The sequence below is a fragment of the Rutilus rutilus genome, assembly GCF_951802725.1.
Source record: "Rutilus rutilus genome assembly, chromosome: 8".
Classification (NCBI taxonomy): Eukaryota; Metazoa; Chordata; class Actinopteri; order Cypriniformes; family Leuciscidae; genus Rutilus; species Rutilus rutilus.
The window spans coordinates 20,291,157-20,317,851 of NC_140222.1; the positions used below are offsets into that span (position 1 = coordinate 20,291,157).

The 26,695-nt window shown below is 36.7% G+C and overlaps 1 long non-coding RNA gene across 1 annotated transcript; it reads right to left on the reverse strand.

Annotated features, from left to right (window-relative positions):
• Window positions 1–9,999: 9,999 nt before the first annotated feature.
• On the reverse strand, window positions 10,000–14,049 carry LOC311296248. The gene is made up of 3 exons (XR_014628541.1): window positions 11,840–14,049; window positions 11,068–11,163; window positions 10,000–10,405 (listed from the first exon to the last, which is right to left on the reverse strand). It is a non-coding gene; the product is annotated as an uncharacterized lncRNA (long non-coding RNA).
• Window positions 14,050–26,695: the final 12,646 nt, after the last annotated feature.

A 26,695-nucleotide genomic window follows, 5' to 3' on the forward strand; every position in this document is an offset into this window, starting at 1 on the left:
TATGCAGGCTACTGGTTAAAGGCTATTTATTGTATATGTGGAAAGTGTGTGTGTGGGTGAGTTGGTGGGTTTAGTTGACTGACAGTTTGGCCCTTAACTTCAGAGTAAACAGCCTTACAGCAAATTAATGCTTTGAGTAACAATACAGCAATCTTTGCCATCTTGAGCCAAATCCACTTTGAAAGTCCCAATGTAAAGAAGAGTTTCTCGTTCCTCCCTTCTCTGTAGACTAGGAAGTATTGGGGTTTACCGTCAACTGCCATCTCTACAAGTGTGAAACAAATGTGAGGAATGCTCATGTTGTTTGTAAAATATAAGTATATGAGCTGATTGTATGTATGGTTTCCTGTTGCAGGTCTGAATGTAGTTTCTAATGCAATCGAATTAAATATGAAATATTATATTTTTAGTAACATACTGACATAATTTCATGATAAAAAGGGTTTTTTTTGTGGGTTTTTTATGTGTGTGTACTAACAATGTCCAACAGTGTATATACAGTACATTAACACATCACAAGAGAATTCTGTCATGTCTTTCTTTTTTCTCTCCTGTTATTCATGAACATTTTCACCGCATAAATATTATGTAAGTACATACTGTGCAATTTAAAACAATACTTAAGGTAAGACTAATTTAGCTATCTACCATTTGATGTATCCAATATGCATAACGCTACATTATTTTTAGGCGCCAAAATAATCTCAGTATTCTGTTCTATATTCCATAGTGCAATTTCCTTGATTGTACGTAAATTTGTTAAACAACTTTTTTTTTTATTGCATTGAATTATTTTTCTCATTGACTGAAGCATGTGGATCTGCATAGAGCTGCTTTCTAGGTCAAGTGAACATCACATGCATCGGTGTGTGACGAACCAGAGCACCATACCATAGTGTCACCTGACTGTTGACTGATATCTCGCAGGACATAAAATTAATTTGTTTCTGCTTATGGCTTTTAGCTGGTAAGTTCCACATTTTTTATGTCTTCAATTCTTTTAGTCTTGTATGTAAAGTCAGTAATGATCTGTTATCCTACCGAGTTTAAATCGTTATATTTTCTACATTAAAGTGGTAGTTCACTCAAAAATGAAAATTCTGTCATAATTTACTCATGTTGTTCCAGACCTGTATGAGTTTATTTCTTTTGTTGAACACAAAAGAAGATATATCAAACAGTTGAAGGTAGCCATTGACTTCCATAGTTTTTTTTTTTTTTTTCATATTATGGAAATCAATGGCTACCTTCAACTGTTTGATTACCAACATTCTTCAAAATATCTTCCTTTGTGTTCAACATTAGAAATAAACTCATACAGGTTTGGATCAACATGAGAGTGAATAAATGATGACAGAATTTATCAACTATCCTTTTAATTATTCAAGTATATGTCACAGGTCGTGGTGGGCTCTTAATGACCGGCCGTCACCCCTGACTTACACACCACCGTGAGGAGCTACACCGCAGGACACAGCAGACAGGACAACCAAAGGTAAGTACAAAAGTCTCTTTATTTAATTAAAACATCTCTTTAAAACAATTACTGTAGTAGCTTCGACATTCGCCTCAACAGGATTCGAATGTAGGAAGAGGCGGATATGCTTCGCAGCTTTAGCGGGCTCTGCACTGGACTCAGACAGAGAGAGTGGAGGTGAGTATACTTCACGGCTTTAGTGTACTCTTCACTGGACTCAGACGGAGAGGAAAGTACTTATAACTCACAGCTTTTGCAGACTCCTCACGGGACTCAGACGGAGAGAGAGAAGATAAGTGTTCCACAGCTTAACTGTTTCTTCACAGGGCTCAGACGGAGAGAGAGAAGATAAGTGTTTCACAGCTTAACTGGTTCTCTTCACAGGGCTCAGACAGAGAGAGAGAAGGTAAGTGTTCCACAGCTTAACTGTTTCTTCACAAGGCTCGGACAGAGAGAGAGAAGGTAAGTGTTCCACAGCTTAACTGTTTCTTCACAGGGCTCAGACGGAGAGAGAGAAGGTAAGTGTTCCACAGCTTAACTAGTTCTGATTACAACAGAGAGAATGGCACGTCGGCTAACTGGAACCACCAATGCTTTAGCGATGCACTCCCACACTCATGATTTACTGCAACCCACACAAATAATGACACGTGAATATATCAATGTACAGCACTGCAAAGTCTCTCCACTCACAGAAAAGGGCGTTGGCATGGGGTCCCGTCCACCACTCGCCGATAGAGTCTCATTGGTAACAGCAGTGAAGCGTGGGGTATCCAATAAACTATAAACTCCTCCCAAAAGACAATTTCAAATGACATGAAGTTCCATCCAGTTCCCAGAGACATCAATTATGTCACAATCCAGTTAAAGACATCACTTATCTCTCATCTGTGTCGATTCTCCTCTCCAACCCTTCAGTTATGCCTCAGTCCGTTAGACTCACCCTTTGCCCGGCTTCCGGTCTCCTACCGCGTCTGGAACACAAGACTGGCTGCCCCAACACCGCTCGACTCGACTCGACTCCACTGGACTGCTGAACTCCTTTTGGTTTGAATGTAATACCTTTTTATGTTACCCCCAATCGCCAATACCTCCAAAACCATTCAGTGTCAGAACGATCATCTAGTCAGAATTGTTCACTGGTGTGTTCAGTGTTGAATGTGAGTGATGTGACTCTCTCCTGGTACAAAGGAATCAGTGTATTGTCCAGCATCAGTGTGTCTGATCTCAACATCAGTCTCTCTCTACCTCTGGAGATTCAGTGTCTGGATGATTCATACAGCTGTGTCGTGTCTTATTCATTCACCAACCGAACTACACATCTCAACATCACTGATCTCTGTCACACATGGTCAGGCAAGTCAGCATTAATGTTAGTACTCTTTACACATCTGAAAGAGTTAAAGTGCACTATTGTTCTTCTGTTTCGTCCCTCAGACTCTGTCCACTGTTGTGGTTTCTCTGAAGCTGTGATCCGATTGGTCATCTCTGCTCTGGCTACTGTTGCAGCGCTGGTTTATGACATCAAATCTGGAAGGGGGTGATGCTTTCAAAGATTTTTTTTCTTCTTAGTGTGTACTAGCTGTTTGTGCATCTAAACAATCTGCGAAGTTACAAAGCACAAAGTCCATGACAAAGGGAGTTAACAAACCTAATATTTCAATAGCAGGCTACAGTTTATCTTGTTTTTGCATTTTGTATTTGTGGTCCATTGCTGTAATCTTATATCAACTTGTCGTATTTGACGTGTCAAATAAATTAAACTTCAAAAAATGTGTCTCAAGACCTTGCATGGTTATTCATTCCATTCCACTGCACTGCATCTCATGTTATAAAGAGCAAAAAAGCATTCTGTGTGAGCTGCATTCATTCAGCTCACTGCGATTCATTATGTGTGAACAACAAACCTATAAACATTGAATGATTTAGAAATGACATTACAGAATTCATATATCTATATGTGACCCTGGACCACAAAAACAGTCACATGAATACTTTTTTTTGAAGGTTTTGCTGCATTTACTCACAAAAATAAATGTTTTATATATTTACGGTAGGAAATGTACAAAATATCTTCATGGAACATAATCTTTACTTAATATCCTAATGATTTTTGGCATAAAAGAAAAATCGATAATTTTGACCCATACAATGTATTGTTGGCTATTGCCACAAATATACCTGTCCAACTTGTGACTGGTTTTGTGATGCAGGGTCACATATATATAACACATTATATACAGTCCCGGATACATACACACAATAAAAAGGCTCTTTATGTTCATTGCTCTTTATGTTAATTTAACAAGTTCGTTTGCCCATAAAATCTTTAAGATATTAGGTTAAACTTATTTGCCTTGCTGTCCACTGATGATGGGCTCGATGAAGCAGCTTCAGCTCGAGCTCTGATATACCCTCCAAAAAGTGCAGAATGAATTTGGGACAACAAGTTCGATTAAGCACGATCAAAGTAATTGAGGTCTTAAGTATACAGGATGCCTAAAAGCTTAAAGCATGCTACCCCCCAAAAGGAGTGGAAATTTAAGCGGTATGGAGCATGGATGAACACTTCTGCGGCAGTGATATTTAAAGGGGCTCCTGTAGGAGCTGGGCTGGAACGCGACAGTGACTTTCAGAAATTACTCCTGCGGGAGTATCTTGGGACTGGAGGTTTGAGTACGAGGCTGCAGAACGCCCTGCCACAGTGTCCATGACATGGAGCCCCAAGCTGTAAAAAGTCAAAGGAACAAGGGGCCCCCAGATGTCACGGACTGGGAAGGAGGTCCTTGTCCCTAAAGGCAAACGGGAGTGAGCCTACGGTATATAAGGAAAAAGCAGGACTACCGTCCTTCTGACGCGAGGGGGCTTGGATCACGTATAGACATGAGGGCCCGCTGTGCACAAGGGACATCCGAAAAGGGAGAGCTCTCACTTCATCCAGATGAATATGTGCCCTGCAGGCCTAGGTAAGCGGAAAGATGCAAAATAGTAGGGAGGAGCGGTCCAGACTCAGACGGATGCTAGTGTTTGTTGTGCTTGTCTAATGTTTGCCTTGTGAAAAAGAAGTGTGCTTAATTGTATTGAAAGTGTACTTTTTATGTACTTTAAATATTAAAAGTATAATTTTTAAAAAGTGCACTTACTGTACATATAATATAAAATAATTAAAAATAAAGGCCACTTAATTACACTTTAATGACAATATTTCATAACATACTTGTGTTATTTAAAAAAAATAACTTTGTAATAATGTCGAATTAAGAAAGTACACTTTCATGACAATATTTTTAAACATACTTAAGTTCACATTTTGAAAATTAACTTCATAATAATGTATCCTTTAAATTTTACTTAAAGAAATACACTTCCACTATTTTCTAGACAATATTTCTAAACAGACTAAAGTGCACTTATTAAAAATGCACTTCCTAATAATTTCTACTTAAGTTCTACTTAAAGAAAGTACACTTTCATGACAATATTTCTAAACAGACTTATGTGCAAAAATGCACTTCATAATGTCTACAGTACTTAGGTTTTAAACTATTTTAAATCATTATGTTTTTGTAGTACTTCACTAAGTACACATATATTGACATTAATTAATATACTAATTTAGTACACATGTAAAATAAGTGATTATAATTACAACATAAGTCTGTGGACTAAAATTACATTTAATACATTTTAAATGTTTTTACTTTGAATAAGTATTCACTATAGCCTACAGAAAATGAAAGTAAAAAGCAACGTTTGTGGGGAATAACAACAATTTTCCATTCTTTTGAGGCATAAGCAATTAGGAAACAACACTTACTACCCAGAAACAAAAATTGTTTTACATAGTGTAATTAATGCACTAAATGTATTTTGCATTTAAACTTAAATATACTTGCTTACAGAATACTCTAGTACAGGTTGGTTAAAATTTTATTGTTTTGAGACAGAGACTTTGAGATAATAAATAAGTTAAGGTATTAAACTTTGAATGTGCTTAATTTGAATGTATGTTGAGATTATCATCTCTAGCTCCTGCCATACAAAATCATCTACAAGAGTGTCAGTACAGTATTTTTTACATGGAGTTTCATTTATGAGAGTGGAGTATGCTACAGTATAAGTAGTAATAGTAATGTGTTGCATATCTGTAAACAAAATAATTTCTAAATCATAAAGCACACAGCATAGCTGGTTGATATGTAGATAATTTTAATGATCTCCGTACTTACATGTGCTATAATACAAACTTATTCATTTATTGGTTACATTGAGTATATACACAGCACAATTTTACAAAGGATTGTTATAACATTTCTATTCAGTCAAAGAAACTATTTATCTTCAAGCTTAATGTCAACTCTTAATTTTCACGAAAATCATGTTTCTGATGGTGTAAATTAGTTATTGATGGTGTAAATTAGTTTCTATGGTATTCTCACCCAATTCAGCTATACTGTACAAACTCTTCAGTCCCTTTCTACATTATTTGGGAGAGGCATGACAAATGTGCTGTCCTGTAATTTTACCATTACACATTTTCTTTTAAATGAGTCAGTGTTCACAGCATACACATAACTGTTTTCAGACACCTCATACACAAACTTAGATGAGACATTCAATTGAATGTCCCTACACAATGGTCTTGACTTTACAAGATTCTGCACGACTACACATCACTGTCTGAAGCACTGGTGACAGTTTCGTAAGAAAATAAGCTCAAGAGTTTACACAATGTGCCATCTTTTAATTCTGCAATAGAATTATTTCTTTTCTTTAATCTGCTGTTAGCTTCTGCATGATACAGTGTCTCACCGATTAGGAAACGAGTGTAGGATGTAGTTACACACTATACCACCATTCAATTCTTCGATGGCAAAGACGTGTGATGCATGGACCAAACACAGTGACATTTCCAAGACAAACATTCGGGGACAAAACCAATAATTATCTGAAACTTTTCTAATGTCATCAATTCCGTTGGGCCTTTTACACCCTTGACTGGCAGTTGTACTGTAGCTGCAATAGCATGGTCATAATGTTCTGTTTCAGATCTGAGAAGAGGCTCTGGTGTTCTAAATGGATAAGGACCTCCACCTATGTGATAGCATAAATCACACCCATATTGTCCATTGAATTGTTTTGTGTTTCTTAGGAGTGGGTGAGTAACTGAGTCAGAGCTACATATTAGTGCATACACCTTGGAGATATGCTCTACATTTTGTAAGTCTTTCCAGATTAACCCTCCCCTCTCAAGAGAACACAGCTCATTCACAAAAGGGCTTAGCAGAACAGACATGATAGGTTTCTTTTCACCAAACCAAATACATGGCACACAGATGTTGTTTTATCTGTCTGCTGGCCATAGTTCTATGACCTGACATTGAATGAGCCACACCTGGTAATTTGAGCTTCTGAAAATGGGAATTCCATCACAATTCCACAGTAAACTTAAGTCACAATCACCTAATTGGCCATTTTCTCTCAATTTTCTATATTCAGCTCCACACTGTATGTCATTTAGTACATCTTTCTCAGCTGTAGTGTGCCTTGACAAAGTTAAACTTGGATTTTCAAGGATGACTTTGAGCTGTGATGACAAGCTCAATACTAGAAGAAAAAAAAAAATCCGATTACAGAGCTCGCAAAATCGCTAGCCCGACGTCCCGGGGCTACCAAAATGCATAACCGGCCTGCCCGACGGGCTATCTGAAATAGTGTTCGCTTCAGTCTTGTTATAATCAGATTCAGCGCGTTCTTCATCTTCAATCCGCAGCAGCACCGAGCAGAGCGCACGTCAGAAACAGAGGACAGGGTGTGTATGTGTTCATCTGAGTCTCATTGGTCTGTCACTGCTCGTCAATGTCAGAATATTTGAGATGACCAATCAAATCAAAGTAGGCGGGCTTTATGTTCACGTAAGCTGCTGAGCGCGAATTTGAGCAGAGCGACTGGCGCTTCAGCTTACGGTCTAGTGCGAGATAAGATGTAAGTAGCTAAACTAAACATTTCACATTTGACAGGTTTTTTTAGGTCATAAATGTGAAACGAATGACAAAAATAATCAGGCAAACGAATATACTTTTGTCGAATTTCGCCATTTTTAACTGAAAATAGGCCTATGTAACGTGACTCATGTAATGTAATTAGTTTACTGTCATTGTGAGGGGACAAGAAACATTAACAAAGCCGTTTTCATCACGTTAGGCACAAGATTAATAATGAATGTGTACATGTTGAGAATTAATATAGTACAATTTGGAGCCTTCAGTAAATTAAAAAAGTTCAGCTTTAGGAGGGGAAGAGACAGGGCAAGATGAGGAAACAGAGAAAAAGAAAGAGTGATGGATAAGAAGTGAGAGCAGGTATTGACAAATAATCTACTGCCTGCTGACATGGTTTTAAAGCTATTTCTTATCCTTTTTTTTTTACCTTCAAACGTCTTGAAATGCACATATCAGAGAAATAAAACCATTTAACCCCCTAATAACCTTGAATTTAGGACCTCTTTGATTATAAAGCCCTGTCTACGGCCATGTTTTAGGAATAAGATCAATAATGAATGTGTACATATTGTGTATGAATTTAATAAAGTTAGTTACCTAGCTTTCCAGAGCAAGAGAAAAACAAAGAGAAAAAGAGTGTGATTGCTGATGAGGAGAGAAAAATATTCAGCCGCGTGACATGGTTTTAAAGCTATTGTTAAAATCCTAAAATGTAGATCAGAGAACTAAAAAATGCCTTGAGCGCAGCACGATTTTATTCACGCCGCTAGTCAGCATGGATTCCATGGACCAGATTTTCACCTCAGCTAGGGAACCAATCACAGAACGGGGAGGGAGCAGCAAGACGATGACGACATCTATGCGACACACCGAAGCAGTTTGTTTATAGGTGTGTTCGACATCGGCTGCGGCTGGATGTAACCGATCGGCGAGAGTAGCCGCGTGCAGGGTGTGTCATCCAACATGACAGACGTAAAAATATATGCATATTTTTAGGAACACATCTACAAAAAAATGCCTGTATTTCAAGTTGATAAAATTATTTAAAATCCACATCAGTTTATTTGTGCCGATGCGCCACGCCCTCCCAGGATCTATAACGTTACCTAGGCTACTTTCACTTTAAAAAATTCATCATAACTGCGCACGCGTGATCTGCTTGCAGTCGTCGAGATGGATGCTGAGGAGTTAAAGAAAAGAATAGCTAGTGGAGATTGTAAAGTTGTCGACAATACGTCATCAAAAATCAAGTCCAGTGTGTGGGAGAAATTTGGAGTTATCTGAAGAAAATATTGTGAAAGGCTTTGCTGCAAACATTTTCATGTTGGATAGCCGCAAATGTGGAACTTCATCCCTGAGGAAGCACGCAGAAACTGTGGTAACAAAGCAGTTCTATCGAACAGTATTTTTCATATTTAACACTAAGTAGCTATGTGTGGTGTGCAGGGCGTGTTTGAACCCAAAATGTTCAGTTGTAGGCTAGACGAAATTGCGTGGCATATAGTGTTGTAGCCGCGTCTGTTCGATTGGTAAAATGTGATAAGGCTACTCAGTTTTGTGGTAACGTTAGCCATGTTCTTCATGTACCGGCCTTTTGACAGCTTCGGCTGAAGTTGTCCTTGTGTTAATTGTCGTGTAATAACTTCTGTATGACCTGGCAATAAACATTTTTGTAAGTGTGTCTATAATGTGATAGTCTAAACTGATTTTATTTCGGGTGCGGGTCGGGTGTCGGTTCTATTTTATGCGGGTCGGGTGCAGATTTTAATTAGTGCTGCTGTCAGAAAACGGGTCGGGTGCTGTTTTAAGCACTGCGGGTACGGGTGGGTGCGGATTTACAAAATCGGACCCGTGCAGGACTCTGGTGTACACATAAATCTCTGACCCATCGTCGTCTTCTTCGTTGAATATCTGTCGCTCTACATACGTCATCTGGTATAATTGAAACGATTGGCTATGAGCTACGTCCCAGCTAACACAAATACGTAACTGTTATGTAACTGCAACGTAAGCTGTGATAAAGTATGCAAACACCACGTGAGCAGTCACTACGGGAACCAGAATGTGTCCGACTTCACGTCTCCGTTTGCAGCTCCTCCCCGCCTGCACGCGGCTACTCTCGCCGATCGGTTATATCCAGCCGCAGCCGATGTCGAACACACCTAAAGAGAAAGAGGTCTGACGTTAGCCAGGCTACCAAACCCCCCTAACTAGCCTACCTCACATTTGGGACCAAAGTGATGATAAAACCCTGCCATCTGCATGTTAATGAAAACAGTTAATAGTCAGCATTAGACCCTAAACTAAAATGTTACCTTTTTTTATCATACCGTCATTGGGGGCTGAGCAACAGCCACAGACTGATTCATGTTCATACTGGTCACACAAATTTCAGTTCAGTTAGAACCAGATGCATATTTGTATTGATGATTAATTTGATTATTTTATATACAATTGTTGATATTTGTGTTTTGAAAAAGTTTTTGATTCATGGTTTGACTCCTAACCAATTTTCTATATTAAAAATTGTCTTTTTATGTGGCTACCAAAATCTGAAGAGTACCTGCCCGAAGGGCTACCAGCCCAATTGTGAAATTTTGCGAGCCCTGGATTAGCATCTGCATCAAATGCTGCCTTACAGACAGCACAATGCAGCAGGCTTTTCTCTCTTGTTCCTAAGTAGTTACAACATGACACACAGTAAAAATGAGGTTCATATTGACCAAACTTACCATATGATTTGTTAAACAGGTATACGGTTTCTGGTACCAATCCTGGAAAATGTTCATTAATTTTTATTTAGATGGTGTTCTAAGGCAACTCCTGTTAGATTATGTCGTAACACATATGACATCAATAGCAGCAAACTCTGGCCTTTGGTAAGAGATGATCCAGGATACAGCAACTCATCACCATTATACGGCTCCTAAAAAGGACATGCACAGAGATTTGTAGGTAGTTATTTTTCCATGTTTATATTAATAGCATGCATTAGATTAGTCAATACTTATTTTTAGGTATATATATATGTGTGTGTGTGTGTGTGTGTGTGTGTGTATGTATGTATGTAAGTATGTACAGTGCTATGCATAAGTTTAGACACCCATGCTAAATTTGACTAAAAAGAGGAATAAAAAAAATCATCTTTTGGAAATCGAACTTAATGACTTAATTAAAAAAAATTGGAAAAATCCAACCTTTAAGGACACCAATTTTCTTTGTGAATGAATAATGCATCGTAAATAAATAAATGTTCTTCCTTAAAATACAGGGTGCATAAGTTTGGACACCCCTATGTTAAATTCCCATAGAGGCAGGCAGATTTTAATTTTTAAAGGCCAGTTACTTCATGGATCCAGGATACTATGCATCCTGATAAAGTTCCCTTGGCCTTTGGAAGTAAAATAGCCGCAAATCATCACATAGCCTTCACCATACCTAGAGATTGGCATGGTTTTATTTCAGTTAGCCTAATAGCTGGTTTGATTTGCATTGAGAGATGATCTTATGGAAAGTACTCCATGCCAATCTCTAGGTATGAGATTATTATTTATTTTTTTACAGTGAATCCATAATCTATGCATTTACCTGTGATTTGCTGTTTTGAGACTCTACAACTCTATCTGGTAGTCTCTGGGTGGCATCAGATAGGGTCTCATCATAGTGAAGCTCAGTTAAGGTTGTCTGTATGATAAATAACAAATAAAACAAATGTCTGTTATATATTCTGCATTAAAATTAAAACACCTACGAAACACTAAGCATAATCTACAAGACCACAGCAGCTTTCAATGACATTAATAGCAGTCTGGTGGTCACTGCTGTTTTGTAGTAAACCATAAGACTGGTATTTCAATAAATGTAAGGAACATTACAAAAGTACTTTAAACCAAAACAATTACTCAGGAGTTACCACTGAATACAAGTCTCAAAGACATTTACAGAATTTGAATCAGATTCAAGAAAACATATATATAATCTCACACACTCAAACACACACACACACACACACACACACACACACCAGTAAACGTAACCATGATGGACACTTGCAAAACAATATTTAATTAAAATCATGTTTTGGTTGATTTATAAGCCTTTTTAAATTGTTAGGACCAGTAATATGCGCAGTAGTATTACTATCATAATACTTCACATATATATATATATATGACATTTGGACCTCAAGTGTAGTTACACACGTACACACAAATCACAATCATGTCACAATACCTGCAATGTGCTGCTGTTACTACTGTAGTAGTGATTGGATGCAACTTTAAAAAAAGTGATGTGATGTGTTGATGTGAATTTGTGTCATTGTAAACCAATGCGGTCCATCACATGTGTGTAACATTACCTGTTATTTGTTACTTTCCAAAGGCTCGGGCTGCTCCCGGATAGGATCAGTCTGGGAGACATTTTCCTCATAGCGTGCATCAAGTAAAGTTGTCTATATGATTGTATATATGGAAAAGTATATAAAATGTAAATAATGGTGGTGTCCACCCTGATAATATATGCTTGTTTCTCTCTCCTGTGGTCTTCTGCACAGGGTAAAAATCCAGCCAAAAACTAATAGTAAATTGCTTCTGACGTTAACACATCTAACTTCACAAAGATATGGATCCATTTTATAAAGGCAATGAATGCAATAACTCATTCCAAACCATTCCATGGCTTTCTACATGAGGTAAGGGTAGCCTCATTGTTAAGTGACTGATTCATGACCTCAGACAAAAATTAAATAACATTATTACATTATAACATCATTGATTACTTATAAATTATTACATTTATAAGTTAAATTTAAAACTGTTGTGTGTTTATGTCTATAAACTAATTGTATTGTATTTTATAATTTAAAGTAACAGTTGCATTTTACTAATTGCATAAAAATATTTATGAAACAATAATAACAGCAAAAGTGGGCATATAAAAAAAAAGAGAGACAAATTCTTACCTTTGACTATGTGCAGAAAATGTCTGGATATATGTTCTCTTTTTCTAAGAAATGTTTATAGGTTGTTCTATTTGAAACCTGTCATGTTAAATGAGATATGTGTCAGTTACATTATAGCCTACCTCCTTTAATATTAACTAATCATTTAGCCTTCTAATGGTAACAATAATAGAACAAAAAAAAAATAACTTCATAATCATTTATCATCAACAACATCAATAATAATAATAATAATAATTAATTACTATACTTGGTTTGCCTTGGTTCAGGATCATCTTTGCTTATATACGTTTTGTACTTCCTTTTGCGATGCATAATGGAGTGGACTGCGTGCAAGCTTAACGATTGAAACTTATATCTCTGCAACATTGGCCCAAATTTCCCGGGCCAAATTTGAATACAAACCAGCCAATGACGTGAAGGCGCATGAGCGAACATCACGTAATTGGTCAAGCTGAGAGTCACAGAACAATGAACGAAACCATTAACTAGTGAGTCGAAGATTGTGTGCATTTGCATCCTGACGCATTTAGGTAAATATTACTAAAAAAATATTCACATACGTTTTGATAAAACGATAAATGTAAAATAAAAAGACGTCCACACATTCTTCGCTTTCTGTTGAGTTGTAATTTGCACTTTATTTTACTAGAACTACTTCGACTTGATTTCCAGCAACTTGTGACATTTATTGTGTATGTTAACCCATTCAAAGGATTGACTGGAGATGAAAACTGCTTTAATATGATATTTAATATGATATTAAACCCTTCTCCCCATTTATCCATGTAATGAAGTATGTGTAACTATTTTATGTGAAATGACATCAGAACTTGGCCAAAAAACATATTCTACTAAAGTACAGTTGAAAACTTTAAATTTAAAAAGTTTTAAAATGTGCTAAAATGTATGTTGTGTTTGTTTTAAAATGTGTACCATCTCCATCATGGAGTATATAATTAATTTGACTGATGCTGAAAAGAAATTCCTTCAGGGTTTTGATGTTATAGTAATATTTTGATGTTATAGTAATCTATTAACTGGCCCATTATTTAATAGTGCAGAAAAAAAAAAAAGATTTTATAGGAATTAATACAAAATTTCAGTATACACTTTTTAACTCTGCAGACAGACTTTGTTTTATCCCTACTTACAAGGAACATACAGATGTGAAATAAGTGAATAAATAATGTTAAGTGCCCTTGTAATTCAGTAATCCAAAACGGTGTTCCAACTGTGTGACTTCAGTACACTGTTTACTTGTTAACTGCTTCTTATTCTAAAGGTTCTCTTCAAAACTTCACGCATGGAAGCCCCTGGATTACGAGCTAATTCAAAGAAAAGTGCAAAGGTATGTGCATAAAGTTCATTTGAAATAAAAACATCATTCCAAAACAATCTGGCATTGCCGAATTGTAAAGATTTGCAAATCTACATTTTCTTAATTGGTCATCAGAAACTATTACTACTAGCAACAACCTTAGATGTTCACCCTACTAAATGAGTCAAATGTAGGAAAACAGTTTAATTAGATACATAAAGTGACATGGCATCTGACGCACAGAAGCCAATGGCACATGTTGCTATGCTTAGTGAATTAATTGCCATGTACAGTAAACAATATTAATTACAAAATTGTGTCACAATTATCAGAATCAGAATAAGCTTTATTCGCCAAGTGTGCGCAAACACACAAGTAATTTGTTGTGTTTTTTACAGGAGCTCTTGGTACATACATACATATATGACATGAGAATAGGCATTTAAATGAGATTAAGGAAAAAACAAATAAATAAAGTAAACAATAATAATGATATTGTGGTATACATCTGAAATAGAAGACTTATGTACAGATTTGTGCGTTGTGTACTGTGTACAGAACCGAAGCAGCCATCCGTGGCGCCATCTTGTTTCTTTACTTATGTCAGTAAAGATGCTCAACTCATCTGTCAGTCACTACTGGGGGTGTCACAACACACGGGTCATGTTACACGACTCAAGTGTCAGTCAGGTGTCAGTCAGGTGTCATGTCAGTGTGTCGCGACAATGTCAGTGTCACATGCCAATGAATTCCGGATGTGTCATTAAGCATGGCAACATGTGCCATTGGCTTCGGTGCGTCAGATGCAACATCACTTAATTTTAATAATAATAATAATTATTATTATTATTTTTAAACTTAATTTCACCAGCTGAATGTATGAGACTTATATCACAGGATTATGTCACAATGATACAGATTAAATGTTTCTTATGGCGCTTTTCCATTACCAGTACCAGCTCGACTCGACTCGCCTCGCCTCGACTCAGCTCGGCTCGGCTCGCTTTTCGCTCCGTTTTCCATTGCAGATAGTACCTCCACAATAGTACCTGGTCGTCATAGCGACACCGCAGGAAACTGCCGTGACTTAATCTTTTACGCGAGACGCGCGAGACACACCCGCTACCTACACACACAGGACAATGGAGGAAATCGAGTGTATGCTGTTTTTGGATGTTTTTGTTTTTGTTTTTGCTGTTTTTTATTCAGGATACTGCGTCTGGCGCGTGCAATGATGACGCAGTGAATAGTGACGATTCTCTCTGACCAATCAGCAGTCTGCCATGATTTCACGTCACATTTTAGTATCGCCTCAGCTCGCCTCAGCCCGCTTAGAACCTCGCCGGAGGTGGTACGAAAAAAAGTACCTGGAAGCAGGTACAGGTACAACTTTTACACAGTGGAAAACCAAACAGAGCCGAGTCGAGTCGAGCCGAGCCGAGCCGAGGCGAGCTGGTACTGTGTAGTGGAAAAGCGCCATTATTTTGATTGTAGTAACAAGATTTTTACTTTGTAGTGGTACATTGTCTTGAAATCTTGACCTTGACACTGTCCTGTGCTAAGACCCTGACAAAACAGGCAGCCACACACATGGTTGATGCCCTAAAGGAGGAACTGTGAAAACAAAAAGTACCTGATCCTAACACGGCTCCACCACTTTATGACTGACTCAGACGCAACAGCCATTTATGCAGAATCCTCTCCCATGAAGGAACCACTAAGAATTGTAAGTGTTGCAAGAAATAATATCTAAATAATACTTTTATATTAAACAAAATGCTGAAATATTTTCTCTTACAGCTTGAAACAGAAAGTGAGGATGAAAGCTCATCACAGTGCCCAAAAAAGAAACCAAAGCTTGACGATGAAATTGTCAGTGCATTGAAAGGTATTTTAAGATGAAGTGTAGTTTGTTTTATAGTTGACGAAGCACATGAGTTAAAAACCAATATAATGTTCACCATGTTTGTATCAGTTGCCAAAGGTAGTAAAAACACTAAAAGATATAGTGGCGACCATGATGGTGGCTCCAGCCTCATCAAGTGAAGTGCAACATACAGAAGTTGTATCACCACCAGCAGAAATGGTATGGTTACATGCACATAGATGCACAGATATGTTTCTAATGTTAACATATTAAATATTCACACGTGCAGTATGCTTAAATATAAGCAAACTAATACAATTAAATTCATTATCGACAATGCTGTGAACAAGAAATATAAACTCAGCTGTTTATCAGAGTTAGTACAAATGTCCGTCTTAAAGGGATAGTTGACCCAAAAATAAAAATTAGCCCATGATTTACTCACCCTCAAGCCATCCTAAGTGTGTATGACATAGGGGTGTGACGATAACCGCATCACCGCAATATCGCGTTAATGAGATGCCTACCGCGGTGTGAGGTCATCACCGCACTTTTTTTCTGCTGCTGAAAGTTACAGGAGTGCATATGGTGTGTGATATGAACTATAAACACATTAATCTTTGCTTATAATTTACTGTATTCCACGAGTCCTATGTTCAAGGGCTTCTGGAGAGAGAAAAAACGCTTCCTGCGCAAGGGAGGGACAGTCCATTAAACATATGGGGGATTTATTTTTTGTCCGTGTCTGATAATTATTAATTAACTGCTAGGTTTCAGTAGGCTACTTGTGATGTTTACAGATGATGTTCAATTAAATACACACAAACACAGGCATAAAAGACAAAAGCATAACGTAAACAGTTGGAGTTAGATTTTAATTGCAAGTAGCGATACTTCTCTTATGTGGTATAGGCAATAACAGTTGACGGCGCTAGCTGAATGACACTAGGCTATTCAAAAAATGGCCACGAATCTAGTGTCTAAGCCAAATACTGTGTCGCCTATTTGGGCACATTTTAGCTTTGAGGCAGGTGACAAGGGGCAGCCAGTGAATTTGGACAGTATGCCGTTTTTGTCGCACAAAAGTATCCGTCTCGCGAGGAAATACCACTAATTTAAGATCACATCTTAGAATTAACCATCCTGTGGCGTTTGCCGGACTTGGGTGCAGCACACCTACCTTAGGCTGGCGACACACTGGCTGCGTGGCGTGTCCATTTTTATTTCGTCTCCCATGTTAACAGGTTAGATCTTGCACACTGCCTGCGTGACACGCACGTCTCAGGCGCTGCTCGAGCAGCGCAGAAAACACGTGCATGCTAGAAATAGAACCAACGCCTTTTTTCACGCGACACGCAAGCGTGTTGGAAGCGTTTCGGAAGCATTTCCAGGCAAATAGAATAAGAAAAGACATTTACATGTCATTTTGACACAAATAAATATTAATAAATGACATTTGGATGTTTGAAAGTCTCTAGGTTTTGACATAAATGCAGATATAAATGTAATTAAAAATATTACATATTTTCAAATATTGCACCTGTCAATACTGAACGAAATATTCTGTAGCCTATTTTGTGTCAATACTTCTGCCGTTGTCTTTGCTGCTATATTTATGTTTAACATGAAGTATAGGCCTTCCACAACTCTACCCATATGTCGAATATATCACCAATGAGGCTTATCATGTGTTACCAATATTAAACATTGTTTAATATAATCGCTATTCATATTTTTATTCAAAGTTCAGAATCAAGATAAAGTTATTACCGGTGACTCTTATGTTTCTTATGATAAATTAGATAATGCTGCTAAATGTATTATTTTTTTACCTTGAATGTAATTGCTATAATTAATTTTTTATATTTTGATATTTCATATTTTGTTCAAATGTTTAATATATCTGCTGTTCATATGTTCATTTATTAGTGTGTTATATGATTAGAATGTTGTCCCGGTTTTAAAGTAAAGCACAGAGTGTTTCTCCCTTTTCAGGAAAAGTATCGAAATCGCAATTCTTGACTTGGTATCGAAACAATCATTTTGGTATCGTGACAACACTACTTCTGATATGCTCCCGGTGTGAGTTGGCACCGCGTGGAGGACGGAATAAAACCTTGTTGCAGCCGTAATGCGCCGCAGGCGTGTGCAGTGTAAATGAGGGGTCAGGCCAGCAGCGACAGTTGGGAGTCTCCGAGGCCTTTGCGAGAGGTGCAGAGTACCAAAGAGGCAGCGATCAGTGGCAAGCACTAACTGACAGCGTGACTCGTTATTTGGTTGAAGAAATGGTGCCATTCCGTACCGTTGAGAAGCCAGCGTTTTTAAAGCCATGCTACAGGCATTTGATAAGCAATATGTACTTCCTGACCGACTTTTCTCAAACAGCGATCCATGAAAAGTATCTGTCAGTGAAGGACGGCATAATACAGGACTAAAAAGACGTTGATCATTCAGACTATTGCTCTTTTATTTATTTATTTATTTATTGTTTATGTTTGGCCTAATTAATAGTTAATTAATAATATTTACAATTTAATATAAATGTTATTTTGCTGTTAATAATAAAGAAAACTGTTTTATAATTTTAAAAAAGGTTGTTTAAGTTTAGCCTAATTAAAAGTTAATTATTAATATTTACAATTTAATATAAATGTTCATTTGTTTATTTGTTAATAAAGAATACTGCTTTATAATTATTCATTTCCATTGTCATTTACAAGCTACATGCATTCTTGATTGCGTCTGTAGTGTGTGACACGGCCACGGGTGATTTTTTTTTTTTGGAGGAGGGGGTCGGTCAACCACCAAACCTCAAGATTTGTTGCCTCTTCACTGCGGTAAGAAAAAATTCCATACCATCACAGTCCTAGTATGACATTCTTCTTTCAGACTAATACAGTTGGAGTTATATTTAAAAAATGTCCTGACTCTTCCAAGCTTTATAATGGGAGTGAATGGGTTTTTTTGGGGGGTTTTTTGGAAGTCCATCAAAGCGCATCTGTCCATGATAAAAGTGCTCGAAATGGCTCTGGGGGGTAATAAAGGCCTTCTGAAGTTAAGCAATATGTTCATGTAAGAAAAATATTCATATTTAAAACTTTATTGACTAAAATAACTTGCTTCCGACAGACTGCGTACGCGGTTCAAACACACAGGGCTGGACAACCGCATTCATCATTACATTGTGCGTCAAGTTCAAGGGTTACTCTTTAGGTGTAAATTGATGCGTACGACCGTCTGCCGGAAGCTAGTTATTTTAGTCTATAAAGTTTTAAATATTAATATTTTTCTTATACAAACTCCTCACTTTGCTTCAGAAGGCCTTTATTAACCCCCAGAGCAGTTTCGAACACTTTTATCATGGATGGATGCGATTTGATAGACCTCCAAAAAAAAATATACCCATTGACTCTCGCTATAAAGCTTGGAAGAGCCAGGACATTTTTTAATATAACTCAGATTGCATTCATCTGAAAGAAGAATGTTATATGCCTTGAGGGTGAGTAAATCATGACCGAACTTCCATTTTTGGCTGAACTATCCCTTTAAGTTATAACTGGTAGTGTCTTAAAGGGATTCACCCCAAAATGGAAGTTCAGTCATGCCTCAGCCATAAATTGTTCCAAACCTGTATACATTTCTTTATTCTGCCGAACACAAAGGAAGATATGAGTGGTTTGGAACAACACGAGGATGAGGAAATCATGACAGAACTTTCATTTTGGGGTGAACTATCCCTTAACTGTTCCACAGTTGAATTTTTATTAATTGTTTCTAAGTCGTTTCAAAAGCCAAATATTGTTTAAACATTTTACCAAAAGAGATCTGTAAATGTACTTCAAATAATGTTAGAAAATTATCCTTAATTAATTGCAGCATCCTGAAAAGGCAAGTTTCTTTTTTAGCGAGTGTATGTAGCCACTGTTAATGTCATTGATGCGCACACATGTGCACTAATTGTTTTGTATTTTACTGTTATTCAAATAGATGTCCCTGGGTGAAGGAATCACCATTCCAAAAAAGACATTCGATCGATTGTCTAAGACCAAAATGTCAGTGTTTACCCAGGAGCTGGCAGTTGTCATTTTTGGACGCGAGGCTCTGGCGACATCAAGTCTAACGGGCACAACCCCCCGCATATATTGCATATATTGTTTTCATGTATCTTTACTTTACAAATGTATATCCTAGATAAACCATTGCAGCTAAATCGGATAACAGTGATTGTCATAAAATTAAATGTTTTTATTTTTGTGTTCACAGATGCTGTGATTGCTCGTTTTGAAGGGACCACTCCTTCCCAATTCAGGGCTGTACTTCGACAGAAGTGTAACAATGAGGGTTATGCAAAAAAAAAAAAAAATCAGGAATGTGGTGTGTTTAAAGGCGATAATAATTAATTGAGCATTATGTAATAGACTGAAGTGACCTACCAAAGGGGTTGTTAATTGAAAGTGCATGCAGTTCTTTATTTGTTCTCTGTAGTGTTATTGGTTCTGTCTGTTGTTAAAATGTGAAAAATTCATACTGTAAGTTAACTCTTTTGATTTTTTTTTTTTAATTATGCAATATTGATACTTTTTTTATTCTAATTTTACAATATTAAACTAAGATTCTGCTCATGTTTGTTTTCTAATTTATTTGTTTGTTTGAACATATAAAACTTTATTCATTATTCATTCATTAAATTTACTTTTGCAAAACAAAAAATTAGATTAATAATTTTTTGACTACCAAACTGTTTTATTATCTGTGTAAGCATTGTGGTTTTTGTTTGTTTGCAATGCATTTAACTGAAATTAATGCATATTCAATTAACTACAATTACTTTTCAGTATTTTTAAAAGTACATCATAACCATGTTTCACACACAATAGAAGCAGTTAAAGTACTGTAGAAAGATGTATTAAAATCACTCTTAAGTTCAACTGATTGCATTTAATGTCAATTTAAATTTATATATTTATTTGCAAATATGCATTTGTGTTTGAAACATTACGTTTAATTAAGAATTAAGTGTACTGTTAATTTACATTAAAGTAAATGTTAGTTCACATTAATTGCTTGTCAGTACATTGTGCAGTGCAATTTAATTATATTTTGAAGATATTAGAAGCAATTATGAAAGTACATATAAAGTTGTATTAAAGTCCCACTTAAGTTGTACAAAAAAAAATCACTCTTAATTTCCACTAATTGCATTTAATATGAACAATCTATTATACATTTGAAATCAATTACATTTAATATGCATTAAGTGTGTCAAAAACAGTACATATAATTCACACTTAAGTGTATTGTTAACTGACATTAAAGTATATTTTAGTTCACATTAATTGCTTGTCAGTGCATTGAGCAGTGCACTTTAAATCCATTTTAAAGACACTAGAAGCAATTATCAAAGTAAATATAAAGTTGTATTAAAGTGCCACTTAAGTGGACTAAAAAAAGATCACTCTTAATGACAACTTATTGCATTTTATTTCAACTTAAAGCAGCACTAGGTAACTTTTCAACCTTCATAATATATTTCCAAGACTCTTGTGATGGTACATCGACTTACAATAGGTTGAATGACATGTCTGCCATAGCCTGACGGGGTCTGTATCGTTTTTAATCGTACTTTTAAACTTCGGGGTTCGGGTAGTAACCCCCGCGCACACAAAGAACTACAAAATTCGACTGCTTTACGGCATACGCTACCTCACTTCCCCCAACACGTCCTCACATGCTGTTGGACTTGTAAGTATATTGCTTATATTGTATATCACTCGGACAAGCTTTCACTCGTTGGTGTGAGCTAAAAAGCACCTGGCGTTCTTGTTGATGGATTAGTAACTTAGACATCTTCGGAGGCTAGCTGTGCTTGTTCGATGTCCGACGATTTGTAACGCGTTGTGTTTATTCCCCAATCGAACTCGTGTAACTGTCTGTCACACGTTCTACCGTCCACAGCATTACTTGATAGACAAAAATAGGACAAGAATGAGCATCAAATAGAAACAACCAGCTTACGGGGTGTTCGAGGCACACATACAATACAGACTGCCGACAGTTAAACAGGGCGCGCGCAGCTCTTAAAGGGGCCACACCTTATTTCCACTCGTTACAGCTTCCATCCGACTGAACAGGGACCGGTATACAGGGGGGAGGGGATCAGGCCGTGAGTGAAGAGACTGCTCTGCGTGAGTGGTATTTACGACAGTAACGTTAAATACAAGTAGTCCACAGCGACTCTAGGGGTCGTTGTTTGACCAAAACGGAAATCTTACCTAGTGGGGCTTTAATATGTGATATATTTGAAATCAATTATACTTAATGTGCATTCAGTGCGCTGAAAACATTGCATTTAAAGGGTTAGTTCACCCAAAAATGAAAATTCTGTCAGTAATTACTCACCCTCATGTTGTTCCAACCGCGTAAGACCTTCGTTCATCTTCGGAACACAAATTAAGATATTTTTGATGAAATCTGAGCCATGTTTCACTCCTCCATAGGCTTCCAGTGTGACCGAAACTTGCTGGCCCAGAAAAGTTATTAAAGAGATCGTTAATATAGTCCAAGTGACTCCAGTGGCTCAATCTTAAGTATATCAAGCGACGAGAATACTTTTTGTGCGCAAAAACAAACAAAAATAACGACTTTATTCCACTATTCATTTCCTTCTCTCTGGACCTCTAGTTGGTTCGCGTAGTGTTTTTGCGCAGCGCGTCTGTGTTACACGTCACCACGTAGGCTCACTATTGGTCGACGCCAGTCATGTGTGTGATGCGTGATGACGTGCAACACAGACGCGCAGCGCAAACACACTACGAGGCCCAGAGAGAAGGAAATGAAAAGTGGAATAAAGTCGTTATTTTTGTTTGTTTTTGCGCACAAAAAGTATTCTCGTCGCATGATAAACTTAATGTAGTGCCACTGTAGTTACTTGGACTATTTTAACGATGTTTTAATAACTATTCTGGGCCGGTGAGTTTCGGTCACACTGGAAGCCTATGGAGTCAAAATTCTGTCAGATTTCATCAAAAATATCTTAATTTGTGTTCCGAAGATGAACGAAAGACTTACATGGTTGGAACAACATGAGGGTGAGTAATTACTGACAGAATTTTCATTTTTGGGTGAACTAACCCTTTAAGTCACACTTAAGTGTATACCTTTAAAGTATATTATTTGTATAATAAGTACACTTTATAAAAGTACACTAAAGTACACTTTTTTTCACAAGGGAAGACATTCATCATTACAGTGGTGGTCAAAATTGATGGCACCCCTGATAAATATGATAAAAAATGGCTGTAAAAAATAAATCTGCATTGTTTATCCTTTTGATCTTTCATTAAAAAAATTCACAAAAATCTAACCTTTCATTGAAGTAAAAGAATTGAAAGTGGGGGGAAATCACATTATAAAATAAATGTTTTTCTCCAAAACACGCTGGCCATAATTGTTGGCACCCTGTTATTAAATACTTTTTGCAACCTCCTTTTGCCAAGATAACATATCTGAGTTTTCTTCTATTATGCCTGATGAGTTTGGAGAACACCTGACAAGAGATCAGAGACCATTCCTCCATACAGAATCTCTCCAGATCCTTCAGATTCACAAGTTCATGTTGGTGCTTCTTCTGTTCAGTTCACTCCACTTATCAGGTCAGGGAACTGGGACGGTCATGGCAGAAGCTTAATTTTGTGCTCACTGCTCAGTTACACATTTTTGTGTTGATTTTGATGTTTGTTTTGGATCGTTGTCCTGATGGAAGATCCAACCACGGCCCATTATAAGATTTCTAGCAGAGGCCGTCAGGTTTTGATTTTGTATCTGTTTGTATTTGCTAGAATCCATAATACCATGTATCTGAACAAGATGTCCAGGACCTCCAGCAGAAAAATAAATCTTTATTTTATTACACTTTGTCTGTTTGCGTCTGTAGATTTCTCATAAATTCAACAAAAGTTCGCGTTCTTAATCAACGTGCTGCTCCGCGATCTCTGCCGTTAGCCTGTCATCAGAAGCACCGTTAGGAAGCTCTCTCTCTTGTGTACAATCCTGTCGGATCCAGATATGGTAATTTCCTTTTTATCAGCAACCAATCGTAAAAGGGCTGAATGCGCAATCTCATTGGCTGATGAAAAATCTTTAAAGCCTGTTTTCTCAAAATGACTTTTCTCTCAAACTCCAAGTCCGAAATCTCCACTTCAGTAGCACCTATATACACCAAACTTTCCAGTCTTGTACCTAGTTATATTATGAAGACATTTACAGAGGGATTTGTAAATATATTATTCCTAGCCTGATTTATATAACATTTTATTCCAAAAAACATGGTGAAAATCATTTTTTTAAGGCTATTGACAGTATTTTCTGATTTACAGGATAACAAAAGTAGATATCCATAAATCCCTCTGTAATTTTTTTCCCATCTAAGATGTGAACACAATGAAAAAATAATTTTTAACCTGGCTTTATCCAATACTCAGATATCGTTTTTTAAAATATATGCAAATTAGTGCATATTTGATTAGATATCGCCTGATTTGCATATTTAAACATTAAATTACAGAAAACTAATAATACATTTTTTTCCTCATCTTAATGTAGGTAATCAACTGGGAAAGTTTCATGGTGATATCTGCTAGTTAAAAATTCTACCCTATTCACCTGTAGTGTCTCGCCTTAAGACAATATAGACACACGTCCTCTTCCTGGCAGATTCGTAACATCTTTAGTTGATTATAACTTCTTAATTATTGCCCTGATGGTCAAAATGGGTATTTTCAATTCTTTAGATATTTTCTTACAGCCACTTTCTATTTTGTGAAGCTCAATAATCTTTTGCTGCACATCAGAACTATATTCTTTGGTTTTACACATTGTGATGGATGATTAAGGGGATTTGGCCTTTGTGCTTCCTCATATTTAAACTCCTGTGAAACAAGAAGTCATTGCTGGACAATTTCATGTTCCTAGTCCCCATGGTGTGCTAAAAAAGGTAAATATTAATGGGAATATACTTCAGAGATATTTTTCTCATAAAAAATTCTAGGGGTGCCAACAATTATGGCCAGTGTGTTTTGGAGAAAAACATTTATTTCATAATGTGTTTTACCCCCCAATTTCAATTCTTTTACTTCAATGAAAGGTTAGATTTTTGCTAATTTTTTGAAGGAAAGATCAAAAGGATAAACAATGCAGATTTATTTTTTACAGCCATTTTTTATCATATTTATCAGGGGTGCCATCAATTTTGACCACCACTGTATATTGTGTGTGTGATCCAGCACATGTTTTAGAGTCAGCTCTTGTGTTATTTAGCTCAGTAAATGTGTTTGAACTGAAGGCTTGTGGTTTAATGAGCTGGCCGGATGTTCAGTTGATAATGTCTATTTGTGTTCGTGAGAGAGTGAGAAGTGCATTATTCTCACAACCACAAACAAACCTTCTGAGAACCAGAAACAACCTGAAATTTGAGTTTTCTGATGAAGAGGAATACAGAATGACGTAATTGTAGCGCTTTTAACCCTTTCCTTTGTAGATATAAGGGAGCGCTCTGAGTTCGTATGAATAAACGTAGTTTTATCAAATCTATTGTGAGCTAAGTGTGCTTATTTACTCACTTTAACTTATTTTGTGTAGCCTAACTATTTTTGTTACTTAGTTCTTTGGGTACCTTAAACTTTAAAATGAAATCACATAAACAATAATGAATTATCATTTTAGGATTTATCTTAATAAAGTAATTGTTTTTACCAAAAAAGAAGTCCCAGTGTATTATATCCCCTTTTTAACTCAACATAATAAATTGAAAACACTCAAGTATACTGTAAATTAACAATTTACTGAAATAAATGTAAAATGATCAAGTTTCAGGGTTTTTTCTAAATGTAAAATAAAATAACACTTATGTAAATAATCAATAGGAATTTCACCAATTCACACAGATTAATAAAATAAAAATAAAAATCAATTACAAATTCCACATATTCACTTTGGTAAAGTTATTTGTTCCCCTCTTTTTAGGTAGGCCTATACTTTAAAATTGAGTCCCCAAACTATCTCTCTCAAAATCAAAGGACTCAACCAAATACTTAGCCAGCAATATGAGCTCACACACTTCACCTTAATCAATATGAAAGTCTTTAATTTTCACGTTGCAGGCCTGTTTGATGCTGGGGTACGTTCACGTTGTGGTCAAAAAATAAATAAAAGACCGCTTCACTCGACACAGAGCAAACAAACAAAAAATACCTTAAAGTATCCAATCAGAAGAGCGTGTTTCACCTCCCGACGTTAGATGTCCGTCAAACTCTCGATCGCGGAGATTTCCTCAACGCCAAGGGAATTCCGAGCACTCACGTTAACTCATAAATCATCTGGAATCATCCTCATCTGAAACTGCCATGAATCCTCATGCTGACGACTCACCAACTAAACACACAATCCATCCGAGCAAGATAGACACTGTTTAGTCTCTATAAATAGTCCATTCGCTGTATTAGTAAATGGAAGCTGGAATAAACACAACCAGGAATATTTTGTGGAAAAATAATTCTTACCCGTCTCTGTAGTAGGCTATAAGTTTCTGTTCTCGTTTTGACAACACACTAACTACATAAACTATTGTAACACATTATAGAATTAGTTACACTATATTTTTTGTGAAACAATATCACACCAGAAGATGATCGCACGCTCTTCTTTCTCGTGCTCCCCTCATTCTTCCTCGTTCAACTTTGCCCTCAATTCTTCCCGCCCCCTTCACCTTAATCTAGAGCACTGATTGGACACCCAACATGGACAAGTGAATACGATTGGTTTAGGAAACAGAGAACTTATCCACAACCATGTACATTTATAACATGCACATAATATGTATTTATTAAAAAATAATAAATAAATAAACCTTGTAAATTATTACACTGGATTATATGATGAAACATTTGTTCATGAGACACAGTAAGAGTTACTGAAATATTAAGAGGAAGATAAAGAATACATTGAACTTAGTCAGCAAAGCACAGTTAGAGAACAGACTACTAAAACCAGCTTGCTTTTGATTTAGTAG